This window comes from Leucoraja erinacea, chromosome 47, assembly GCF_028641065.1.
Source record: "Leucoraja erinacea ecotype New England chromosome 47, Leri_hhj_1, whole genome shotgun sequence".
Taxonomy (NCBI): Eukaryota; Metazoa; Chordata; class Chondrichthyes; order Rajiformes; family Rajidae; genus Leucoraja; species Leucoraja erinaceus.
The window spans coordinates 486679-512266 of record NC_073423.1 but is presented as its reverse complement, the minus strand read 5'-3'; positions in this window follow the sequence as shown (position 1 = coordinate 512266).

Here is a 25588-nt window from a genome sequence, read left to right as displayed (position 1 = left end):
TGGAGATGGAGAAATTGAGAGTAAAGAATGGCATTCTTGCGTAGAGACAGTGGGAGGAGGTGTAGTCACAGCAAATGGGGGAGTCAGTGGATTTGTAGTAGATATCAGTCGATCGGCTGACCCCTATGATGGAGATGGAGAGATCTAGAAATGGTGTCCGAGATAGAATGGTGTCTGGGATAGTCCAAATGAATCTGATGGCAGGGTGGAACTTGGTTGCAAAATGTCTCAAATCAATGAAACATAGAAACATAGAAATTAGGTGCAGGAGTAGGCCATTCGGCCCTTCGAGCCTGCACCGCCATTCAATATGATCATGGCTGATCATCCAACTCAGTATCCCGTACCTGCCTTCTCTCCATACCCTCTGATCCCCTTAGCCGCAAGGGTCACATCTAACTCCCTCTGAAATATAGCCAATGAACTGGCCTCGACTACCCTCTTTGGCAGAGAGTTCCAGAGATTCACCAATCTCTGTGTGAAAAAAGTTTTTCTCATCTCGGTTTTAAAGGATTTCCCCCTTATCCTTAAGCTGTGACCCCTTGTCCTGGACTTCCCCAACATCGGGAACAATCTTCCTGCATCTAGCCTGTCCAACCCCTTAAGAATTTTGTAAGTTTCTATAAGATCCCCTAAATTCTAGAGAGTATAAACCAAGTCTATCCAGTCTTTCTTCATAAGACAGTCCTGACATCCCAGGAATCCGTCTGGTGAACCTTCTCTGCACTCCCTCTATGGCAATAATGTCCTTCCTCAGATTTGGAGACCAAAACTGTATGCAATACTCCAGGTGTGGTCTCACCAAGACCCTATACAACTGCAGTAGAACCTCCCTGCTCCTATACTCAAATCCTTTTGCTATGAATGCCAACATACCATTCGCTTTCTTCACTGCCTGCTGCACCTGCATGCCTACTTTCAATGACTGGTGTACCATGACACCCAGTTCTCGCTGCATCTCCCCTTTTCCTAATCGGCCACCATTTAGATAACAGTCTGCTTTCCTGTTTTTGCCACCAAAATGGATAACCTCACATTTATCCACATTATACTGCATCTGCCAAACATTTGCCCACTCACCCAGCCTATCCAAGTCACCTTGCAGTCTCCTAGCATCCTCCTCACAGCTAACACTGCCCCCCAGCTTAGTGTCATCCGCAAACTTGGAGATATTGCCTTCAATTCCCTCATCCAGATCATTAATATATATTGTAAATAGCTGGGGTCTTAGCACTGAGCCTTGCGGTACCACACTAGTCACTGCCTGCCATTGTGAAAAGGACCCGTTTACTCCTACTCTTTGCTTCCTGTTTGCCAGCCAGTTCTCTATCCACATCAATACTGAACCCCCAATGCCATGTGCTTTAAGTTTGTATACTAATTTCTTGTGTGGGACCTTGTTGAAAGCCTTCTGGAAGTCCAGATACACCACATCCACTGGTTCTCCCCTATCCACGCTACTAGTTAGAATAGAATAGAATAGAATAGTTTCTTTATTGTCATTGTAACATGAACCATGTACAACGAAATTTAAAATGTCAGCCAGTCAGTGCAGCATTCAAACATTTCTAAAAGCTAATGATACATACAAGGTAAAATATTAAAGATAAGCAACTAAATAAGTATCACGGACAAAGCACGCATACACACCCAACCCTCCATCCTTCTGTCGATTCCACAGTTACCACAGTCCCTTAGTCTGTATCGCCCCTGCGTTCCTTGGCGGCTACATTTAGTGCTTTTATAGCAGTGGGGTAAAAACTGTTTTTTAGTCTATTTGTCCTTGTCCTTGTAGATCTGTACCGTCTGCCTGACGGCAACAGTTCAAACAGGGAGTGTCCGGGGTGGGAAATGTCCTTTATGATATTCTGGGATTTTTTGGTGCAGCGGGAACTGTGTAAGTCCTCCAAGGTAAGGAGAGGGCAGCCGACAATCCTCTGGGCGTTGTCAATGGCCCTCTGGAGCGCTTTCCTCTGAGCCGCTGTGCAGCTGGTGTACCACACGCATACACAGTATGTTAGTATGCTCTCAATGGAGCACCGATAAAAGGACAGCAGCAGTCTCTGAGTGATGTTATTCTTCCTGAGCACCCTCAGGAAGTGCAGTCTCTGCTGGACCTTTTTCAGCAGCGCAGTGGTGTTCACGCTCCACGTCAGGTCCTCCTCAATATGGATTCCCAGAAAGCGGAAATCCGCCACCCTCTCTACATCCTCGAAAAATTATATAAGATTTGTCAGACATGATTTACCTTTCGTAAATCCATGCTGACTTTGTCCAATGATTTCACCACTTTCCAAATGTGCTGCTATCCCATCTTTAATAACTGACTCTAGCAGTTTCCCACTACCGATGTTAGACTAACTGGTCTGTAATTCCCCGTTTTCTCTCTCCCTCCCTTCTTAAAAAGTGAGGTTACGTTTGCTACCCGCCAATCCTCAGGAACTACTCCAGAATCTAAAGAGTTTTGAAAGATTATTACTAATGCATCCACTATTTCTGGAGCTACTTCCTTAAGTACTCTGGGATGCAGCCTATCTGGCCCTGGGGATTTATGGGCCTTTAATCCATTCTATTTACCCAACACCACTTCCCGACTAACCTGGATTTCACTCAATTCCTCCAACTCCTTTGACCCGCGGTCCCCTGCTATTTCCGGCAGATTATTTATGTCTTCCTTAATGAAGACGGAACCAAAGTAGTTATTCAATTGGTCCGCCATATCCTTGTTCCCCATGATCAACTCACCTGTTTCTGACTGCAAGGGACCTACATTTGTTTTAACTAATCTCTTTCTTTTCACATATCTATAAAAACATTTGCAGTCAGTTTTTATGTTCCCGGCCAGTTTTCTTTCATAATCTTTTTTTCCTTTCCTAATTAAGCCCTTTGTCCTCCTCTGCTGGTCTCTGAATTTCTCCCAGTCCTCTGGTATGCTGCTTTCTCTGACTAATTTGTACGCATCATCCTTCGCTTTGATACTATCCCTGATTTCCCTTGTTATCCACGGATGCACTACCTTCCCTGATTTATTCTTTTGCCAAACTGGGATGAACAGTTCTGCACAAGTGCAGGAAGCAGCCCCAATACAGTTATTGATGTAATGGAGAAAACATAATGATGGGTGAATGGTCAAGATTGATTGAGAACTAACTATGTGGTGCTGGGGTACATTTGTAAGAAGGATTATTCAACATAACTGACTAACCACTGAGCATAGCAAAGGACAGTCTGCACCCACTCCACACACATCTAGATCTCCTGCCATCAGGAAAGAGATACCGTAGCATCAAAGCCCGGACAACGAGACTGCTAAACAGCTTCCTTCCACAGGCTGTGAGGCTGCTAAACAGTCACTCCACCTGATTCTGCTGCTTTTGCACTGACAATTTAATAACTGGCACTGAGTAATAACTCTGGCACTGGCTCAGGCCACTTAAATCAGCTGCCCTGGACATTTTATGATAGTTTTTACTTGTATTTTAATGTTGCTGTTTTTACCTGCACTTTTTTTTAACTATTCGTACTGTTTTATCAGAAACTGGATTGTTTTTTTTTATCGTTTTTATTTTATGCATGAAATGTTTAAGTTTTTATGTGCGATGCTCCGGTATTCCCTGGGAAACGTCTTCTCATTTTGCACTGTACAACTGTTGCTTTGCAAGATGACAATAAAGGATGATAATGATCATAATAATGGTAATAACCAACCGCGGGAGAATAAAGAGGAAGAAGGTTGGACTTTTTTGCCTTCCATCACAGTGAGGAATGTGGGGAATCCGCTATTGTGGATGTTTATGTTAACTTTCATATCGTTGTATGTCTTGGGTTTTTTTTTTCACATGGCTGTATGGTAATTCGCATATCACTGTACCTTAATTGGTACATGTGACAATAAAAGACCTTTGAAACCTTTGAAAAAGTTAGCATAACTGGGGCCCATGTGTATGCGCAGTGCTTCAACTTTAACTTGCAAAAAGTGAGAGGAGTCAAAAGAGAAGTTGGGAGACACAGGAGACTGTAGATGCTGGTGTCTGAAGAAGTGTCTGGACCCAAAACGTTGCCTGTCAATTCCCTCCCTGGACCTGACCCACTGAGGAGTAAAGAGGTTCTTCTGCAGTTGTATAGGGCTCTGGTAAGACCACATCTGCAGTATTGTGTACAGTTTTGGTCTCCTAATTTGAGGAAGGACATCCTTGTGATTGAGGCAGTGCAGCGTAGGTTCACGAGATTGATCCCTGGGATGGCGGGACTGTCATATGAGGAAAGATTGAAAAGACTAGGCTTGTATTCACTGGAGTTTAGAAGGATGAGGGGGTATCTTATGGAAACATATAAAATTATAAAAGGACTGGACAAGCTGGATGCAGGAAAAATGTTCCCAATGTTGGGCGAGTCCAGAACCAGGGGCCACTGTCTTAGAATAAAGGGGATGCCATTTAAGACTGAGGTGAGAAAAAACTTTTTCACCCAGAGAGTTGTGAATTTGTGGAATTCCTTGCCACAGAGGGCAGGGGAGGCCAAATCACTGGATTGAAGAGAGAGTTAGATAGAGCTCTAGGGGCTAGTGGAATCAAGGGATATGGGGAGAAGGCAGGCACGTGTTATTGATTGGGACGATCAGCCATGATCACAATGAATGGCGGTGCTGGCTCGAAAGGCCAAATGGCCTCCTCCTGCACCTGTTTTCTATGTTTCTATGTTTCTAATTCTCTTCTGACAACATCAAAGGGTTAGTTCGGATGCAATGTCCCAGCATTATTCAAGTGAGCTCTGAATGGTCACTTTGAAGAAACTTTGCTCCATTTTCTATTTGTCCCTTTAGTCTCCCTCACCTTCATTGGATCTGTTTCTTATCATAAGCTCAGAAGTGATTGGAGTAGAATTAGGCCATTCAGCCCATCAAGCCTACTCCACCATTCAATCATGGTCGATCTATCTCTCCCTCCTAACACCACTCTCTGCCTCCCCTCCCCCATAACCTCTGACACTTGTTTTACTTTCATTTTCCCAGTTGTTGAACTAAAATGTTGGCGGCTTTTCTCTTTATGGATGTTGCGTGGCTTGACAAAACAACCCACCCAGTCCCAAATGTTCTGATCCCCTGTGTGCATGTTCAACTTTACTAACATGATCCTCGTTTAGTGTGAGAGTGCCAGGGTGCCCTGCCCGTGCTTTCATCAATCTGCCTTCATCAATCTGTCTGCTAACCAGAGTGAATTTAGTGGGCCAAAGGGCTTGTTTCCATCCCGTATGCCTCTATGATAAAGTTGAGAAAGATACCGCAATCTTGTGTGAGTAGCTCAGAATAGTCCATCCCAAGCCATCCCTCTACTTCCAGAAGCAGTGCCAGCTGGGAACCTATTAACTAAAGCATCCAGCAATGAGTCAGAAAAGTAGTGAGAGGGTGGTGAATCTGTAGAATTATTTGCCACAGAAGCCTGTGGAGGCCGTGAGTGGATATTTTTAAGGCAGAGATAGATAGATTCTTGATTAGTACGATTGTCAGGGGTTATGGGGAGAAGGCAGGAGAATGGGGTTAGGGGGGAGAGATAGATCAGACATGATTGAATGGCAGAGTAGACATGATGGGCCAAATGGCCTAATTCTGCTCCTGTCACTTATGAACTCATGACACAGTGCTGGTAAGTTCACAGGCAAGCTGCTGGAATTCCACGTGCTTGATGGGCACATCCGAAGCTAAAGATTGCGAACCTTACAGTTGCATTCACAAGGCTCTGAGGTGCGTAGCAGTGGTACAACTGGTATAGGTGCTGCCTCACAGCTTCAGCAAACCAGGTTCTCTCCTGACCTCCGATGCTGCCTGTACTTGCATCTTCTCCATGTCACCAAGTGGGTCTTCAGATATTTTTATCCCACATCCCAAAGATGTGCAAATTGATAGTTTAATTGGCCATTGTAAATTGCATTCTTATCTCTAGGTCAGTGAAAGAAGTTTGAGGGAGTTAATATACCAGGTAAATAAAAATAGGGATTAGTATAAAATAGTTGCCTGGTAATCAGAATGAATGGTGAGCCAAAGGGCTTGTTTCCATCTTGCATGCTCTATGATAAAAATGAGAAATATATTGCTTCTCAGCAATCTTGGGTGAAACCAGTTCAGTCGACTACATGGTAAATTCTCAGTGTACTTATAATGCATGGATGCATTCTATGTGCATTATTCACATTTCTACCTTTGATATACGCTGTTCACTACGACAGCAGCAGACAAGATAAATAATTTCAAAGTAAAGATTTATGTCAGTCAGAAATAAGACATAACAAAAAATGGCGCATGTTGAGCAAGTCTCTTTGGTCCTTCAATCATTTGGTAAACCTATAGCACTAATTAAGCCTGGCATCTTGAAGGAATACTGCAAATGTGATCAAAAAGAAAGAACTGACATTTACATATGGGGATCACACCAATTTTCAGTCTGTAAGAGACCTCTGGAAAAAGTCAAACAAGAATAGTCCACACGGTATAGTTGTAACTCAGCGGGACAGGCAGCATCTCTGGAGGGGAGGAATGGGTGACGTTTCAGGTCGAGACCCTTCTTCAAACCAGAATAGAACACAGGCAATGATTTACACTAACAAGGGATCATTCAGGAATTACATCGATTTTGTTCTGTACTTTACTGGTGTACACATTATTATTGCTGTAAGATTTCCATGATGCAATTGCGACAGCTCTTCAAAAGTGTCATCTTATATATAATTCAGTTTGCAACATACTGAGGCTATGAAAGGTGCTGCACAAGTGCAGACGTTTTTTTCTTGCTTGATAAAACCGTTTATTAACAAATGATTAAACATTATGCAGCTGATAGTGCATAATATTTGTTTCATGCAGTCTGACTTCAGGCAGGAGAGGTGTAATGCACCTTTAAGGCTGTAATTATTCCCAGATACAATGGCAGATGAGAAAGCAAAGTATTTTCCATGCAAAAATGATGAGGATCATTTGGTGCAATGCAAGCAAATTGGGAGTAGATGGTACATGCAATAAAAAGCTGCTGGAAAATTGGACATTTCATATGAAATTCAAAATTAAATTACTTTTATCATTTGCATGCACTCAGCATTAGTCTTGAGGACATGTCTTCAATATTTAAACCTTGTATGATGCATCCTGAGGAATAATGCTGAATAACTCATTTGAATGATTTTGCCCTTGATGCGAGGGGAATATTTTGCTAATGCAAAGACCTTGACCACATGTGCAATCCTATGATTATTTTCAGTTCTGAGGAGGGGGAAAGGAGCAGCAAAATTTGGCTGTTCCTTTTTTTTATCCCATTAGAGTTCCCCTCGTACATCGACGAGACCAAACATAGACTGGGCGATGGTTTCGCCAAACACCTTTGCTCAGTCCGCCTGGACCTACCTCATCTCCCGGTTGTCAACTATTTTAATTCCCCTTCCCATTCCCACACTGACCTTTCTATCCTAGGCCTCCTCCACTGTCAGAGTGAGGCTAAACACAAATTGGAGGAACAGCATCTCGTATTTCGCTTGAGCAGCTTACAACCCAGTGGTATGAATATTTCTCTAACCAAGTAACCCTGGTATTCCCTCTCTCTCCATCCCTCCCCCACCCAAGTTGCACCAGCTTCTCGTTCTCACCCAACAAACAGCTAACAATGACCTGTTTCATTTATCATCACTACTTTTTGGCAGATCTATCATTCATTGTTCTTTATTTCTCTACATCACCGTCTATATCTCTTGTTTCCTTTTCCCCTGACTCTAGTCGGAAGAAGGGTCTCAACCCGAAACGTCACCGATTCCTTCCCCCAGAGATGCTGCCTGTCCCGCTGAGTAGGCGGCGCGGCTCTGGCCAGCAGCGGCCTCTGCAGCCTGTCCGCGTTTTATTATTTTTTGTCTGTGTTTTTATGTAGTTTCTGTTATTTTATGTTGGGGTGTGTGTGTGGGGGGTGTGGGGGGGGGGGAGAGCTATGGGGGGGGAAAACTTTTGAATCTCTCCCTCCACTGGAGACCCGACCTTTTCTCGTCGGGTCTTAAGCTGTCGTTGAGGCCGCAACGAGGAGCGGCCTCCAACGGGAAGAAGCCGGGGACTCTGGTGCCGACTCACCGTTGCTGTCGCGGGGCTGGCCGAGACCGGAGCGGGTGGAGCGGTGGAGGAGCGCTGCTGCTGCTGCTGCCGCTGCTGCTGCCGATGCTGCTGCTGCTGCTGAGTCGGAGGCTGCTACTGCGGGTCTGCGGACGGCGGCACCGGGAGCCCGCGGATCCCTGGAGGGAGACCGCTTTTCGGGGCTCCTGCAACGGAGAATTCTCCCGCCCGTGTTGCGGGGTCGAAGAGCTCCTGGAGCGGGGCCTGACACCACTGCCCCGCGCGGCTGGAATGGCCGCGGGACTTTGCGAGCGCACACCGGGGGCTCTAACACCAAGACCCGGTGTGCGACCTCGCACCACCCGGCGTGGCTTTAATGGCCGCGGGACAATCGCCATCGCCAGCCGGGGGCTTTGACTTTGACTCTGACATCGGGGGGGGGAGAGTGCAGTGGAGAGATAAGTTTTTTTTGGCCTTCCATCACAGCTATGTGATGGATGTTTATGTAAAATGTAATTATGTTGTGTCTGGGGTCTATTTGTGTGTAATGTATGGCTGCAGAAACGGCATTTCGTTTGGACCTCCAGGGGTCCAAATGACAATTAAATTGACTCTCTCTCTCTCTCTCTCTCTCTGAGTTACTCCAGCCAGTTTTGTCTATCTTCTGTTTACACCAGCACCTGCAGTTCCTTCCTACACATAGTTCATTGTAAGCTCATTGAAATAACAAAAGCACACCAGTAGGTACTGAACTGGAAAGGGTAGGTCTACATATACTGGAGAGGTTTGGGAAAGAGCTGTTATGGGCAAGAGTGAAAACCATTCATAGTCATTCTTCACAATTTCAGAACAATACAGATCAATGTTTAATGTACAGGGTGCTTGAAAAACTGAATTCCAATGAGGAAAGGAAGAACAATAATATATGCAAATCTATAAAAGATTGTTTTTAATTAAATGTTATAAATAAAATTAAAATAAAGGATTGTAAAGCCCCTGTCCTACTTAGCTGATTTTTTCGGCTACTGTATGGTCGTGGGTCGTCTCCTCAAGTCGCCTAAAGAGTAGTAACATTTTTCCTATCGCCGCTGGATTTTGAAATGTTCAAAACCTTTCGGCGAGCGTGGGTTTGACGTACCTTTATCTTCCCCTGACGTAGGTGCTGTCGTATGTTGTCACCAGGATGACGCAGGTTGGCGCCAGGCGACGTTGGTTGTCGCCGGGTGCTGACCAGTGAATTCCATTGGCGACTACCTACGTCAACCGGCGACAAATACCAGCGACTGAATTGCCTTCAGTTGTCGCCGACAGGGTCGTTGCTTGTCGCAGGTGGACGTAGGTTGACTTTAGTTGTCGTAGGTTGTCGCCTTTGTGGTCGTAGGTTGGTGTAGGTGTGGTCGTAGGTGGACGTCCTAATGGGTGGCTGGTTGTCGGTAGCTTGTCATATCCTGACGTTGACTAGATGGTAGGCTGTGGTACCTTGTCATAGACATTGTCGTAGACATTGTCCTGGGGGGTACAGTCACCCACTTTTTCAGCGACCTGCAACGACTGTGACAGTCGGCGAAAAAAATCGCTTAAGTGGGACAGGCCCTTCAGGTTTAGAACTTATATCTTGGCGGCTGATGAAAAGTTTTGGGTTAAATTGCTTTCTGTCATTGCTACAAGGTCAGATTCAATTAATAAACTGAAACCAAGATGAATGAATAAAGATGATTGTAGAATCCAACAAAACATATTTTGAACATTTTATGCCATGTTTCTTTTATATCAATATCAGCAACTGCTCACATCTCACAACAGTCAGGACCTAATGTTGCTATGGAAACATATGGAAAGGAAGATTTTAGGGAACTTGGAAACAAGGTCGGAGAGAATGATCTCGAAGTTAGTTTTATCAACACTACTCGCTGTGACATGTTCTGAATAAACTGGAATAGAAGGATAAAGAAAGCTATGCATGACTGGAGAGTTGGTACAATAGGGAAAGCTTTATATTTGTGAGCTTTTGTGACCAATTCTAGGATAGATGGGACCAATAGAGATCAGACAGGTGACATAATAACATCCTGACCGAGATTTGCTAATTCTTTTGGAGAGGGATTAAATGAGATTGGCAAAGGGATGGGAACCTAAGTGGAGAAATAGGGGGCAGGGAAATCAAATTGGAAGTTATAAAAGCAGCATGGAAAATAAATTGGCAGTAACAACAAAGGCAAGCAGCAAATAGTAAATATTAAAAGGCCAGCTTTTATGGAGACCATATCTTAATGCATGTTGCAGACACATGGTGACTGAATTAATGACACAAGAAGGAACTGCAGATGCTGGAAAAATCGAAGGTAGACAAAAATGCTGGGGAAACTCAGCGGATGAGGCATCTTTGGAGAGAAGGAATGGGCGACGTTTCGAGTCGAGACCCTTCTTCGGACTTAATGCTGAAGCAATGCTGTTAATAAGGGTAACGTCAGTGAATCTTCAAACTGAAGGACGGTCTCGACCCGAAACGTTGCCCATTCCTTCTCTCCACAGATGCTGCCTTACCCACTGAGTTTCTCCAGCATTTTTGTCTACCTGAGAGTCATATATGTGTATTATCTCATTCCCTTGTGAAATTCATGGTTGCAGGGTAAGCAAAGCTGGGAACTGAATAATCAAAAAGGAAGTCAAGCAATGCTGTCAATTCAGATTCAGATTCAGATTCAGATTCAGATTCAGATAAGGGTGACGTCAATGAATTGTTATAAAGCATCTTAGCTTGGAAGATTGTGGTGTATATTTTAAATCAGTTTGATGGAGCTGCAAAACAGTAGGGGTATGAATACATTGTGGGAGTTGTTTACAGATCTCTGAACTGTAGTTGTGATGCCAGGCATGGAATGAATAAGAAAATCAGAGGAGCGCAAAGCAGGGGCAATGAAGTAATCATAGCAAACTTAAATCCACATGCAAATCAGTGTAGAGCATGAAATCCTAGAATGTATTGGGATGGCCTAGTTTAGTTTAGTGTAGTTTAGAGATACAGCACAGAAACAGGCCCTTTGACCTACTGTATCCACGCCAACCAGCAATCCCCGTACAACAGCACTATCCGACACACTAGGACTATTTACTAATTTTATCGAAGCCAATTAACCTACAAACGTGTTCGTCTTTGGAGTGTTGGACGAAACCAGAGCACCCGGAGAAACCCCATGCTGTCACGGGGAGAACGTGCGAACTCCGTACAGACAGCACCCGTAGTCAGGATCGAACCCGGGTCTTGGGCACTGTAAGGCAGCAACTCTAATGCTGCACCCGTGCTAGATATGTATGCCATGGAAGCAACTGGGGAATAGGTTATTTTTAGATTTATTAATGTCTGATCATAGAGCTAATTAATAACCTACATGAAGGGAACCTTAGGAAATAGTGACCATAATATGAAAGAATTGTATGGTAAGTTTGAAAAATATGTAGCTCAATCTGATGTCAGAAATAAAAGACACTATGAAGGCATAAAAATAAGTTTGTTGGGGTTAAACAAGAACTTACATTGAAGGGTTTGACAGTAAACAGGTAATCACAAGCATTGAAATAAATAATACATGATTGGCAACAAATATACCTTCCTATAAAGCGTAAAAACACATCAGGTAAAATGGTTCAACAATGGACTACACGGGAAACTATAAATAGCTTCAATGTAACAAATTCTTCTAATAGGCTAAAAGGGCTGTCCCACTGCAGCGACTTAATTGGCGAGTTTGGAAGAGTTTGCCCTCGACTCATACTCGCAGCATGGTCGACACGGGGTCCTCGGAGGTCTTTGTAACTCCCTCATGCTCAACTGTAGTCCCCGCGTACTCGAGGCCTCAGCTACGTCGCGGCGTATTTTTCAACATGCTGAAAAATGCCCGCGAGTAAAAAAAGGTTGCCATGGAAATCAATATTTTTTTTTACTCGTAGGTTTAGTCGAAGTAGGTCGTAGTCGGCATGTTATTGATAGGTAATCGAGGGTAGTCAAAGGTAATCAAAGGTAGTCGAAGGTAGCCCTAGATAGTCTTCAACATAATCGAAGAAGGTCGAAGGAAGTATTTTACATAGTCGAAGGAGGTCTTCAACATGACACTTTTTCAAACTCTCCTAAATTCTTCTAAACTCGCCAATTAGGTTGCCGTAGTGGGACAAGCCCTTAACATCTTCTAATGTCTCCAGTGAAAAAAATTGCAATAGCCTGAGTGTTTCAGAACTCCACAAAGAATTCTTCAAACTGAAGAGAATAGAAGCCTCACCTTCTCACTCTGTCTCCATATGACATACATTGATTCCATCTTGGGAATCGAATATCATTGTATCTTAATTGGAACAATAAAAGACCGCTGAACCTATGAACCTTTGAACCTTTGAGTCTCACCTGCACGTTTTAAAGCAAATATTTCCCTTTTAAGGTAGTGACCAAATCTGTGCACAAAGCGGTGTATGTATTATCACCACCCATGCCCAATAAAACTATAACAAGCCCGATCTGGTACTCAAACGTCTTGCAATAAAGGCCAACGGAGCATTTGCGTTGCTGAATGCATGTTGATCCTGCACATTAGCTTTCAGTGGATTTTGTTTCAGAATTTAAGGGTCCCACTGACAATTCACAAATAACTCGCCATTTAAAATTGCTCAGATTATCTGTTCGTTCAACTGAGGTGAAAAACTTCATTTTATTCCACACTGTACCCTTGTTGCCCACTCACTCAGCTTGCCTATTTTGTCTTGAAGCCTCTTTACATTCTCATCATCATTCACTCTCCTACTTCATTTAGGTAAGCAGCAAATTTGAAAATGTTACTTGGTCCCTACAGCCAAAAGCCTAATACTGATCAGGAACAGTTGGGGTCCATGCATCCGTCCCTATGCTATTCAATGCATAGTTAACTATCGTAGATAAGCCCACTTATTCTGACACTTTGGCTTTTATAGAAACATAGAAACATAGAAATTAGGTGCAGGAGTAGGCCATTTGGCCCTTCCAGCCTGCACCGCCATTCAATATGATCATGGCTGATCATCCAACTCAGTATCCCGTACCTGCCTTCTCTCCATACCCTCTGATCCCCTTAGCCACAAGGGCCACATCTAACTCCCTCTTAAATATAGCCAGTGAACTGGCCTCGACTACCCTCTGCGGCAGAGAGTTCCAGAGATTCACCACTCTCTGTGTGAAAAAAGTTATTCTCATCTCGGTTTTAAAGGATTTCCCCCTTATCCTTAAGCTGTGACCCCTTGTCCTGGACTTCCCTAACATCGGGAACAATCTTCCTGCATCTAGCCTGTCCAACCCCTTAAGAATTTTGTAAGTTTCTATAAGATCCCCTCTCAATCTCCTAAATTCTAGAGAGTATAAACCAAGTCTATCCAGTCTTTCTTCATAAGACAGTCCTGACATCACAGGAATCAGTCTGGTGAACCTTCTCTGTACTCCCTCTATGGCAATAATGTCCTTCCTCAGATTTGGAGACCAAAACTGTACGCAATACTCCAGGTGTGGTCTTACCAAGACCCTGTACAACTGCAGTAGAACCTCCCTGCTCCTATACTCAAATTCTTTTGCTATGAAAGCTAACATACCATTCGCTTTCTTCACTGCCTGTTGCACCTGCATGCCTACTTTCAATGACTGGTGTACCATGACACCCAGGTCTCGCTGCATCTCCCCTTTTCCTAGTCGGCCACCATTTAGATAATAGTCTGCTTTCCTGTTTTTGCCACCAAAATGGATAACAGATTCTGATAACAAATTAAGAGATTTGTTAATATCTAAACAAATAACAAATATTAATAACAATCTCTTAACCATATAATGGGATAAGCCTCATAATATTCCCGCCAATTCCACACAAGCTTCTGAAAGTTAATGTGCAGTTACAACAAGCCATCTCTTCACCAACCTTCTCTATGGATCCTTTTTCAAAGTCTTCTGAAAATCCAAATACAGCATGCCCATTGATTTTTCCTCATCTAAGACCACAAGAAATTGTAGTGAATTGTGGACACAGCTCAGACCATTACACCAACGTCCCATCCATCAACTCCATTTATACCTCACGTTGCCTCGGCAAGGCCAGCAGCATAATCAAGGATGAGTTGCACCCTGGCCACTCCCTCTTCTCCCCTCTTCCATCAGGCAAAAGGTATAGAAGTGTGAAAACGCACACCTTCAGATTCAGGAACAGTTTCTTCTCAGCTGTTACCATGACCAGACAGCAGTCCTGAACTACGATCTAACTCTTTGATGACCCTCGGTCTATCCTTGATCGGACTTTGCTGGCTTTACCTTGCACTAAATATTATTCCCTTATCATGTATCTGTACACTGTAAGTGGATTGATTGTAATCATGTGTTGTCTTTCTGCTGACTGGTTAGCATGCAACAAAAGCTTTTCACTGTACCTCGGAAAATGTGACAATAAACTAAACTGAACTGATCTCCTTTACTAATACATCTTCAAAGAAGTTCAGTATATGAATCAAACATGATTTACTTTTCATAAATACAGGCTGACTCTCGAATCATGTTATTATTTTATTTGTCCTGACATTGCCTCCTTTATTGTAGGTTCCATCATTTTCCCTACTCTAGATATTAGGCCAACCGGCTGATAGTGCCCTCTTTACTTTCCCCCTCCATTTTTAAATAATGGGGTCACATTTTAATCTGCAAGATCCATACCAGCATCTGCAAAATATTGGATTCTGATATTCAGAGTATCCATTATCTCCACGGCCCTCTTTTCCAAAACTTTGGGATTTTGATCAGCTCATTAACCTCAAGGGATATTTCTTTACTAATTCTAATATCTTTACCTTTCGTGTTTGGTCTGGTAAATCTGGAAGACTTTTCTGTGCTTTCTTCCATGAAGACAGCCACAAAGTATTTGTTTAATTCCTCTGTTATTTCACTATTCCCATTCTACATTCTCCCACTTCAGTTGGTAAGGGACCCACATTTTGTGAATCTTTGGAATACTCTACTTCAGACTGATGTGAACGCTCAGCCATTAATTGGATTGAATGGGAGACCGATAGAGAGAATCAGGGGATATTCGAATTTGGCAGAAAAATTGCCTTGAGGTAGAATTACGTCGATCTTTCTGAATTCTGAAGAGGCTTGAGGGTTGAACATTTATTATGCTCCCATATCTAAAAATAAAATACTACTACCAGTTAGTTCTGCAGCTGCTAATTAATCATCATCATTGCCATACAGCATGGAAACAGGCCCTTCGGCTCAACTTGCCAATGCCGGCCAACATGCCCCACCTGCCTGTGTTTGGCTCATATCCCTCCAAACCTGTCCTATCCATGTACCTGTCTAACTGTTTCTTAAACGTTGTGATAGTCCCTGCCTCAACTACCTCCTCTGGCAGCTTGTTCCATACACCCACCACTAATCAAATTAGCCCAGGAAAGAACTGGAGTTAATTGGTCTTTTATCAAGTTGAGAGTGATTGTAAACAACACATCTAAGTAGATAAGCAAAAGATAGACACAAAAAGCTGGAGTAACTCAGTAGGACAGGCAGCAATCCTGGAGAGAAGAAATGGTGATGGTTCAGGCTGTGATCCTTCTTCAGTCTGAAAAACGTTTACTCCAGCTTTCTGTGTCTATCTTCGGTTTAAACCAGCATCTGCACTTCATTCCTGCACGTAAGTGGATAAGCAAATTCTGTTCATTCATCGATTATGTGGAAAACAAAAATAATTAGTTACTCAAAATTGAAGTTTTATCTGAAGTAAAACCAACATAAGCGAGTTCATAAGGGGTTCATTTCTGACAGAGAGCTGCTGAAATAAAATGGAATCACAGATTTATAATGAAGGTTCCGTAGAAAAAGAATTGTCGTCAAACAAAATTGTGCAAACAAAAATTAACATAAATTGCAGACAATGAAGTGATCAAAATGCAAGAAATAATGTAGGCAGAAATAATCAAACTGACTTGCTTATTGAAAAATATTTTACCACATTATCTGGAATTATATATTTATATTATTAGTGTTTGTTCTTTCGGAAACCATGAGCGAGCACCAATATAGAACCCAACAGAACAGCAGGTTAATCTCGAGCTGTTAAGATTCTCACAATAATCCATCATACAATTTGATTTTGTAAATAAGACCATTTCATTTTATGAAGATTTCCTTCTCCAGTTTCATAGTAGTTGAAACTGTTGCCAATATATTATCCTCTTGGGATTAATTATGAGTCAAGATATGGATAATTCCATCCCTAATCGGTGAATGAAAAATAATTGATATAGATAATCATTGGGGACATGATTTGAACATTCATATTCACACTGCATCTGCTTGAATGAACATTTTGTGCCAATGACTGAACAAAATTCCTTCTTGGGTCAACAAATGCAGGTATATTTATGTTATTTCTACCAACTTGTGAATGACATTTACCTAGGCAGCTATTTGAGACGGAGGATAGCATTACTAGGAGGCACAATTTTGTAGTTTTGATACTGAAAGTCAAAATGAGCTGGATGACTGGCAAACATCAGAGGGTCAGAATTCATAAGGTCATAAGTGATGGTAGCAGAATTAGGCCATTCGGCCCATCAAGTCTACTCCGCCATTCAATCATCGCTGATCTATCTCTCCAGGAACGGAGTACTGATTTTAGATGGATCGAAGGACCTAATGGCCTACTCCTGCACCTATTTTTCTATGTTTCTATGTTTCTAACCCCAGTTAGTTGTTAGGGTCAGTTGTTTTTGAGTCAGGAAATGTATCCCTGGACCAGATTGTCCTAAACTATCCTAACTTGTGTCACTTGTTCTATTTCATCCATTCTATGATGATAGAGCCACACAATACAGTGTCTTCACTGTGAAGATAGGATTTTGTCTGAGGGGATTTCTTTCATAGACAAGTGCATCGGTGACAAATGAACTCATAAGGGTGAGGTAGAAGGCTTATCTTCTAATGCTTGTTTTTTCAACCTCCCATCTGAGTCCTTGGTTAATCACAGCCAAAGCAGAGGTCCCTCAGAAGACTGATTTCAGCTATTGACTGGAAGCCTCTCCACCCTCAGGCTGTTAAAAATGATCTTAAAATCAATGGAAATGAAAATCAGCCACGCTGTCGAACAGGGAACAAAATCAATTATGCTCACTTTGCCAAATTGACATCATTTCAGCAGGCACTGAGTAGTCCACCACCATCTGGAACTCACACACCACTCTGGCATATGAATATAGAACCATTCCGAATGCCAATCCTGGAACAGCCCCACGGGGAGAAGCCTCTTCAGCTACATGACTGATTCAAGACAAAAAACTGGCACCACATTTTCAAGGCAATTAGAAACAAGCAAAAAAAGTTGACCTTCACCAGCGAAGCCCTCACTCATTCTGAAACGGAATAGTAATGATATCCAAATCAACACCTCAGAAAACATTGTTTTCCGCATATTTTACTAATAAGCAACCAACCTTCTGGATCTTTTGGGCAACCCAAGCGGATAAAATATAATGAATCTGTTTGCAACCGAAATATGAAAAGAGTGACTGAAAATATAGATGGACTGAGGAATATTTGAGAAGATCATAGAAAATAGGTGCAGGAGGAGGCCATTCGGCCCTTCGAACCTGCACCGCCATTCATTATGATCATGGCTGATCCACAGACTGTATTCAGAAATTCTGCAAAAATAACATTAACTAAAGAGGATGAACCATAACTCAAACAAGGACATTTTGAAGGATAATTAATCTAACAAATTTAATCAGACAACATGAATAATTAGAAAGACTGCATGTAATAAAGTTCATTTACTAATAAGAGAGAGATTTCTTTCAATTACATATAGATCATGTTCTTATTTAATTTTTTAACCAGTTTCTCAGTGCATATTCAATTATATTTGCTGGGTAAATTCCAATCATGTCAGAGGTTTAAATGTTATTAAAAATTGGATAGTTGGCATTTTTAATGATCTCAATTAAATTAAAGAAACATTTTTACAAGATGCAATCATGCGCTCACAGTGGTCCTGAGATAGAGGTACTCTGGTGCATTACTCATATCATATAATCCAAATTAATCCCAATCAAAATTAAATAGTATTTAACTACAGGCTATAAAAATCAAATGTAGATCGGTACAGCACAGAAACAGGCCCTTTGGTTCACAATGTCCATTCCGAACATGATGCCATCATCTTCCTGCATATGATCCCTGCCTCTCCATGTGATAACCCAAAAGTCTCTTAAATGCCATTTATTGTATCTGCCCCCACCACCGTCACTGGCAGCCTGTTCCAGACACCCATAACTTGCCCTGTACATCTCCTTACATTTTTTTCCCTCTGTCCTGAAAGCTATACCCTCTAGTCTTCGCCAATTCCCCCTTGGATAGTTACTAGATAGTTAAACTATCTGCATATCTTCACAACAACAACTTCTATCCATTTTCCATATAAAGATGTTCTTTACTGTAGCCAAATCAACTAATAAATGCTTCACAAATGACTGATGTAATAAAAATGGATTCAAAATCACATTTGGAGACATCGGGGCTGAAGTTCACAAACTTGATCAACGACGCAACATGGTGGTGCAACGGTAGAGTTGCTGCCTTAAGGTGCCAGAGACCAAGGTTCGATCCTGACCATGAGCTTATACATTCTCCCCCTGATCTGCGTGGGTTTTCTCCGGGTGCTCCGGTTTCCTCCCACACTCCAAGGATGCTCAGGTTTGTAGGTTAATTTGCTTCAGTTAAAAAATTGTGAATTGCCCCTAGTGTGTGTAGGATAGTGTCAGTGTGCGGGGATCGCTGGTCGGTGCGGACTCGGTGGGGCGAAAGGCCTGTTTCCGCGCTGTAACTCTAAACTGAACTAAACTACGGAGAGTCGGTTTGTCAAGGAAGACTCTCTCTAACTTCTACGGGTGCACAGTAGAGAGCATGCTGACTGGTTGCATCGTGGCTTGGGTCGGCAATTTGAGCGCCCTGGAGAGGAAATGACTACAAAAAGTAGTAAACACTGCCCAGTCCATCATCGGATCTGACCTTCCTTCCATCGAGGGGATTTATCGCAGTCGCTGCCTCAAAAAGGCTGGCAGTATCATCAAAGACCCACACCATCTGGGCCACACACTCATCTCCCTGCTACCTTCAGGTAGAAGGTACAGGAGCCTGAAGACTGCAACAACCAGGTTCAGGAATAGCTACTTCCCCACAGCTATCAGACTATTAAACCTGGCTCGGACAAAACTCTGATAACCCATTTTCTGTTATTTGCACTTTATCAGTTTATTTATTCATGTGTGTATATATTTATATTATGGTATATGGACACACTTATCTGTTTTGTAGTAAATGCCTACTATGTTCTGTGTGCTGAAGCAAAGCAAGAACGTCATTGTCCTATACAGGGACACATGACAATAAACTCACTTGAACTTGAACTAAACTAACGCAGTTCTCAAGGATTGCTTTAAATTAGAAAGAGGATCATGCTACTGCAACAACTGGGCAGATGATGGAAGCACTTTAAGTTGGCTGCTGATAGGCTGTAGAAATTGAATGCATGTTGCATTCACTCCAATGGAAGACAGCATCATCAGACTTGTATGGTGTGGTGCTTGGTACTCGCAGTCTAATCAACATTGCAGTGGAACAGTTTGTGTTAATAAATTATAATTCTGAAAATGAGGAGAAGATTTTTACCAAAGAACTTTGATTTTCACGAGGATGTTTCCGTAACCGGCTTCCGTCTCCGCACTCGTATCTTTGCTCCGCTACGGAATCTTTGGTGCGGGGACGGAAGCCGGTTACGGAAATGTGGCCGAAAATTACCCATGAATCTGCCCATGACCGTACTACGTCTTTTTTGTCGAGTGGACTGTCTTGCTCGCTATAGGAGCTTTGATGAAAATGTTTTCAGATGATGTTGTTGAGGTACAACAACTGAGCAAGGAATGGGAGAGCACCAAGAATCTGTCAGTGGTGGGCAGGGTTGGTCAGGTGTACCGGAGGTATTGGCATCGATATGAGGAGAGCAACCATGGTGGGTTATTTTATATTTATATTTGTATAGTACTTACAAGCATGGCTACACACCACAGGGGGGTATGAGGTGCATTGAAGGAGTGGGTGTGGTCATCCATGTCAAAGCTGTAGACAATTAATAAAATATAAGGAGAGATGAATGATCATTGTACAAATGAAGGCTGTCATCAGTGGCTTTGATCAAAGCCATATCAGCACTACGACAGGAGGGTGAAACTGGGATGGTTCAAACAAGCACTTTTTGGGTAACGTAGCTGCAACAAACTCGGGGTTCCTGGCAAGAAACTGTTCTATGGTTTATGTAAACTGATTGTCTTTCCACAGAAGGTGGACACAAAATGCTGGAGAAACTCAGCGGGTGAGGCAGCATCTATGGAGAGAAGGAATTGGCAACGTTTCGGGTCGAGACCCTTCTTCAGACCCCTTCCATAGATATCACCTGACCAGTTGAATCCTTCGTGCAATTTCTGTTTTTAATTTTAGGCTTGGCAAACTGCTCTGTGTGGTTCAATTGCTGATGATGGTGAAGCAGGCAACAATTTAAGGTGATATCATTGGAATAAAAGAAGGGAAATGAGGGCTACAGGTGAGGTCAAGAGAAAATCAAGATTTTATTAGAAACTGATGTATCCAAGTTCAAGACCGGGGTCTAATTGAGCACAGACACAAAATGTTGGAGTAACTCAACGGGACAGGCAGCATCTCTGGAGAGAAGAAATGGGTGGCGTTTTAAGAAGGGCCTCGACCCGAAACGTCACCCATTCCTTCTCTCCAGAAATGCTGCCTGTCCTGCTGAGTTACTCCAGTATTTGTGTCTATCTTCGATTTAAACCAGTGTCTGCATTTCTTTCCTACACGTCTAATTGAGTACAGAAGTAGAAGTCTGTAGATTGGGGAGCTAAGATTTTGAAAGCCAAACTATAACGGAATTAGTGTACAAGTTTTTTATCAAGAGTGTTTATTAAAGGGTCAACATGTAATTCTAATTTGGAACATTTGGGCACTTACAATCATCCCCATTTTCCTGATTTATTTTGGAAAGGCCTCTATTGTTGACTCCACATTTATTGGCATCTTCAGCATTGCTTTCATGTTCTCATTCCAATCATGACAAGCCTCATCTAAAATACATTTTGCATTCATTACTATTAATCCTTGAACTGATCCTTTGTCAGTTTATTTTCTTCCTTCCATCTTTAATAATCCTTTCACCTCTCAGCTCCCCCCCCATCCCCTATAAGACACACCTGACTATAACCTCCAGACCACCATCTGTTCTCCAGACTGGTATCTTCCCATTCCATGGCCGTCAGTCATGTCCCAAATCCACAATATCATCGTCTGCTCCTACGTACTCCACCTCCTGTTCACAATTTGACATCTGCCAATCCCTTCAATAGTTCTAGACCTTCCACCATTTGTTTTCCCCCTTAGACTATTACCATATCATCCATATCATATTATAGCAAGAGAAAAATATCCATCTTGGAAAGATTATTAGTTACAAAGATATTGGATAGCCTTCTGCCAAACATTATCTTGAACAACTAACAATGGATATTTTAAACAAAACTGGAATTACCTCTGCATTGCAAAATGCTCTATTGTGTGAACACATTTTGAGGTGATTGCAGTATTTTCTAAGGTACACAAAAATGCTGGAGAAATTCAGCAGCATCTATGAAGCGAAGGAGATAGGCAACGTTTCGGGGCTGAAACCCTTCTTCAGACTGATAGGGGGTGGGGGGTGGCGTGGAGAACCTTTCAGTTTTCCAGCATCTGCAGTTCCTTCTTAAATGCAGTATTTTCTCATTTTGTTTCCGGTTTTTTTGTTTTAACAAAAATCATACACTATTTCAGTGAGTAACATACTTTGCACCTTTCGTAACTTTTCCCAAAACACTTTACAATGAGGTATTTATGTTGTGTTTTCACCATGGTATTTTAGGAAATACATCAGCAATTTTGCACACTAATATCCCACAAAAGGCAATACGATGATGACCAGCTCAACTTTTTATTAATGATGACTGAAAAACATATATATTCAAAATGATGCCAAGACGATCTCTCACAACCAGCTGAGATATCAAGCGAGGGCCTGATTTCTTGTATCTGTATCGGTATTTTTTTATACTTGTATCACTTGGACATAATAAGATTTGGAATAATCTTTCGGGAGGATTTTAGTAAAGGGAATTCCACTAATTCTGGATTACTGCAATCCACTGTATATGGTGGTTAGTCGGTCCTCCATCGCCCGTCTCCAGATGGTACAGAATGCAGCTGTTCGTCTCTTATCTGGCACATGAAAATATGATCACGTTTCACACATTTTAGCCTCACTCCACTGGCTGCCTGTTCAGTATAGGATTAATTTTAAAATTATTTTATTTGCTTTTAAATCCCTAAGTGGTCTTGCCCCGTCCTACCTATCTGGGCTTCTTCACCCTTATACACCCTCCCGCTCTCTCAGGTCAGATGATCAGCTGCTCCTGAGTGGGCCTAAAACTAAGCGGAAGCTCAGAGGGGACCGTGCCTTTGCTGTGAAACCCAGCATCGAGATTAGGGGGTGGGGAATGAACCCTTGCCTCTACACATTAAACAGGCCCTTTCTCTGGCTGTTTTTTAAATCACTCCTGAAGACACAGTCTATTCTCCGTGTAACTTTTGTAGACCAGTAAGGTGTCGACTTATTTATTTACTTTATTTGCTTAATTTTACTGCGTGGTTCATACTCATGTTTTATGTCTTTTAATTTATTGTTGAATTTCATATGTAATTTATGCGCCTCATGTTAGCTGTATGTTCTGTTATTCTGCCTGTTTTATGATGTCTTGCTTTTTTTTTTTCTGTACAGCACTTTGGTCAACTTTGGTTGTTTTTTAAAGTGCTTAACAAATAAAGTTATTATTATTATTATTATTAGTTCAAAGGTAGAATTTTAGGGAAAGGAAACTTTGATATGTGCAGGAAAGAACAGTAGATGCTGGTTTAAGCCAAAGATAGACATGGAGTAAGCTGGAGTAACTCAGCAGGTCAGGCAGAATTTCTGGAGAAAAGGAATAGGTGACGTTTTTGGTTGGGACCCCTCTTCAGACTGAGAGTCAGGGGAAAGGGCAGCATAGATGGTCATATAGGGAGATACAGGACAAATGAATGAAAGATATGCAATAAAGTAATGAAACGTCCATTGTTGGCTGTGGACTAGGTGATAATGAGTACAATGAAACTCACCAAGACCACAGTGAAACTAGCACAACAACTAGGGTGGGGAGTTGTATTTTGTATTTCAATTTTCTGATTCCTGTGAACTGTGATAGGATTCTGTTTATTTTCACATCTGTACATTAATCAGATTCAAGCACAAAACATTTGATTCAAATCTGCTAATGATACCTGATCATGGACTGAAATTTTTTTGCAGGATGTACATAGGTTGGGAAACAGGCAGTAAAAAGTACAGAGAAAGGTAATTGTGACTAGGAAAAAGGAATGCAGAGTGGAAGCAATGAGGATGTAAAGCATCTCCGAGGAACGTCAAACAGAAAAACAAGAGGCAAATATTACCGAATCTCAAAATGGATAATTTGGCCCAAAATGGAAATGGGATTAACTTTGTTACATCGAGGGAAAGAAAGCTTCTTAGTTAATTTGTAAACATTGCCAATTTCTGCTTGAGCTTTTGTGAGAACAGAAAAGTATAGATAAGGTTAGGAGACGATTGCAGGCAAAAACATATAAAGCATACAATTAATTACTTTCAATAAGATAGACAATAGCCAATAGACAATAGGTGCAGGAGTAGGCTATTCAACCCTTCGAGCCAGCACATCCATTCAATGTAATCATGGCTGATCATCCCCAATCAGTATCCCCGTTCCTGCCTTCTCTCCATATCCCCTGATTCTGCTATCTTTAAGAGCCCTATCTAGCTCTCTCTCGAAAGTATCCAGAGAACCGGCCTCCACCGCCCTCTGAGGCAAAGCATTCAACACACTCACAACTCTCTGTGAGAAAAAGTGTTTCCTCATCTCCGTTCTAAATGGCTTACCCCTTATTCTTAAACTGTGGCCCCTGGTTCTGGATTCTCCCAACATCGCGAACATGTTTCCTGCCTCTACCGTGTCCAATCCATTAATAATCTTATATGATTCAATAAGATATCCTCTCATCCTTCTAAACTCCAGAGTATACAAGCCCAGCTGCTCCAATTCTCTCAGCATATGGCAGTCCCGCCATCCCGGGAATTAACCTTGTAAACCTACGCTGCACTCCCTCAATAGCAAGAATGTCCTTCCTCAAATTAGGAGACCAAAACTGCACACAATACTCCAGGTGTGGTCTCACTAGGGCTCTGTACAACTGCAGAAGGACCTCTTTGCTCCTATACTCAACTCCTCTTGTTATAAAGGCCAACATGCCATTTGCTTTCTACACTGCCTGCTGTCCCTGCATGCTCACTTTCATAGACTGATGTACAAGGGCCCCCCAGATCCCGTTGTACTTCCCCTTTTCCCAACTTGACGCCATTTAGATAGTAATCTGCCTTCCTGTTTTTGCTACCAAAAAGTGGACAACCTCACATTTATCCACATTAAACTGCATCTGCCATGCATCTGCCCACTCACCCAACCTGTCCAAGTCACCCTGCATTCTCATAGCATCCTCCTCACAGTTCACACTGCCACCCAGCATTGTGTCATCTGCAAATTTGCTAATGTTACTTTGAATCCCTTCATGTAAACTATTGATGTATATAGTAAATAGCTGCGGTCCCAGTACCGAGCCTTGCGGTACCCCACTAGTCACTGCTTGCCATTCTGAAAGGGACCGTTAATCCCTACTCTTTGTTTCCTGTCTTCCAACCAATATCTATCCATGTCAGCACTCTACCCCCAATACCATGTGCCCTAATTTTGGCCACTAATCTATGTGGAACCTTATCAAATGCTTTCTGAAAGTCAGGGTACACTACATCCACTGGCTCTCCCTTGTCCATTTTGCTAGTTAAATCTTCAAAAAATTCTAGAAAATTAGTCAAGCATGATTTCCTCTTTGTAAATCCATGCTGACTCGGACCGATCCTGTTACTGCTATCCAAATGTGCCGATATATTACATCTTTTTTAATTGACTCCACCACCGATGTCAGGCTAACCTGGTCTATAATTCCCTGTTCCCTGATATTAGGTCGCACATCAAACTGCTCCCCAGGTAGATTCCAAACAACTCTTCTGCACCAAAAAGAATACCAGTGTGCAAGTGAGTTTGCAAATGTCACCAAAACTGTTGGATGGTTACCTGAGATTATAACAGGATGTAAATCAACAGCAATAGCGGATCAAAGATTGGCAGATGGAATTTAACTTGAATAAATATGAAGTGTTGTATTATTTATACCAAGAGAGGATTTGCACAATGAATTGCAGGGCCCTGGAGAGTGCTGTTGAA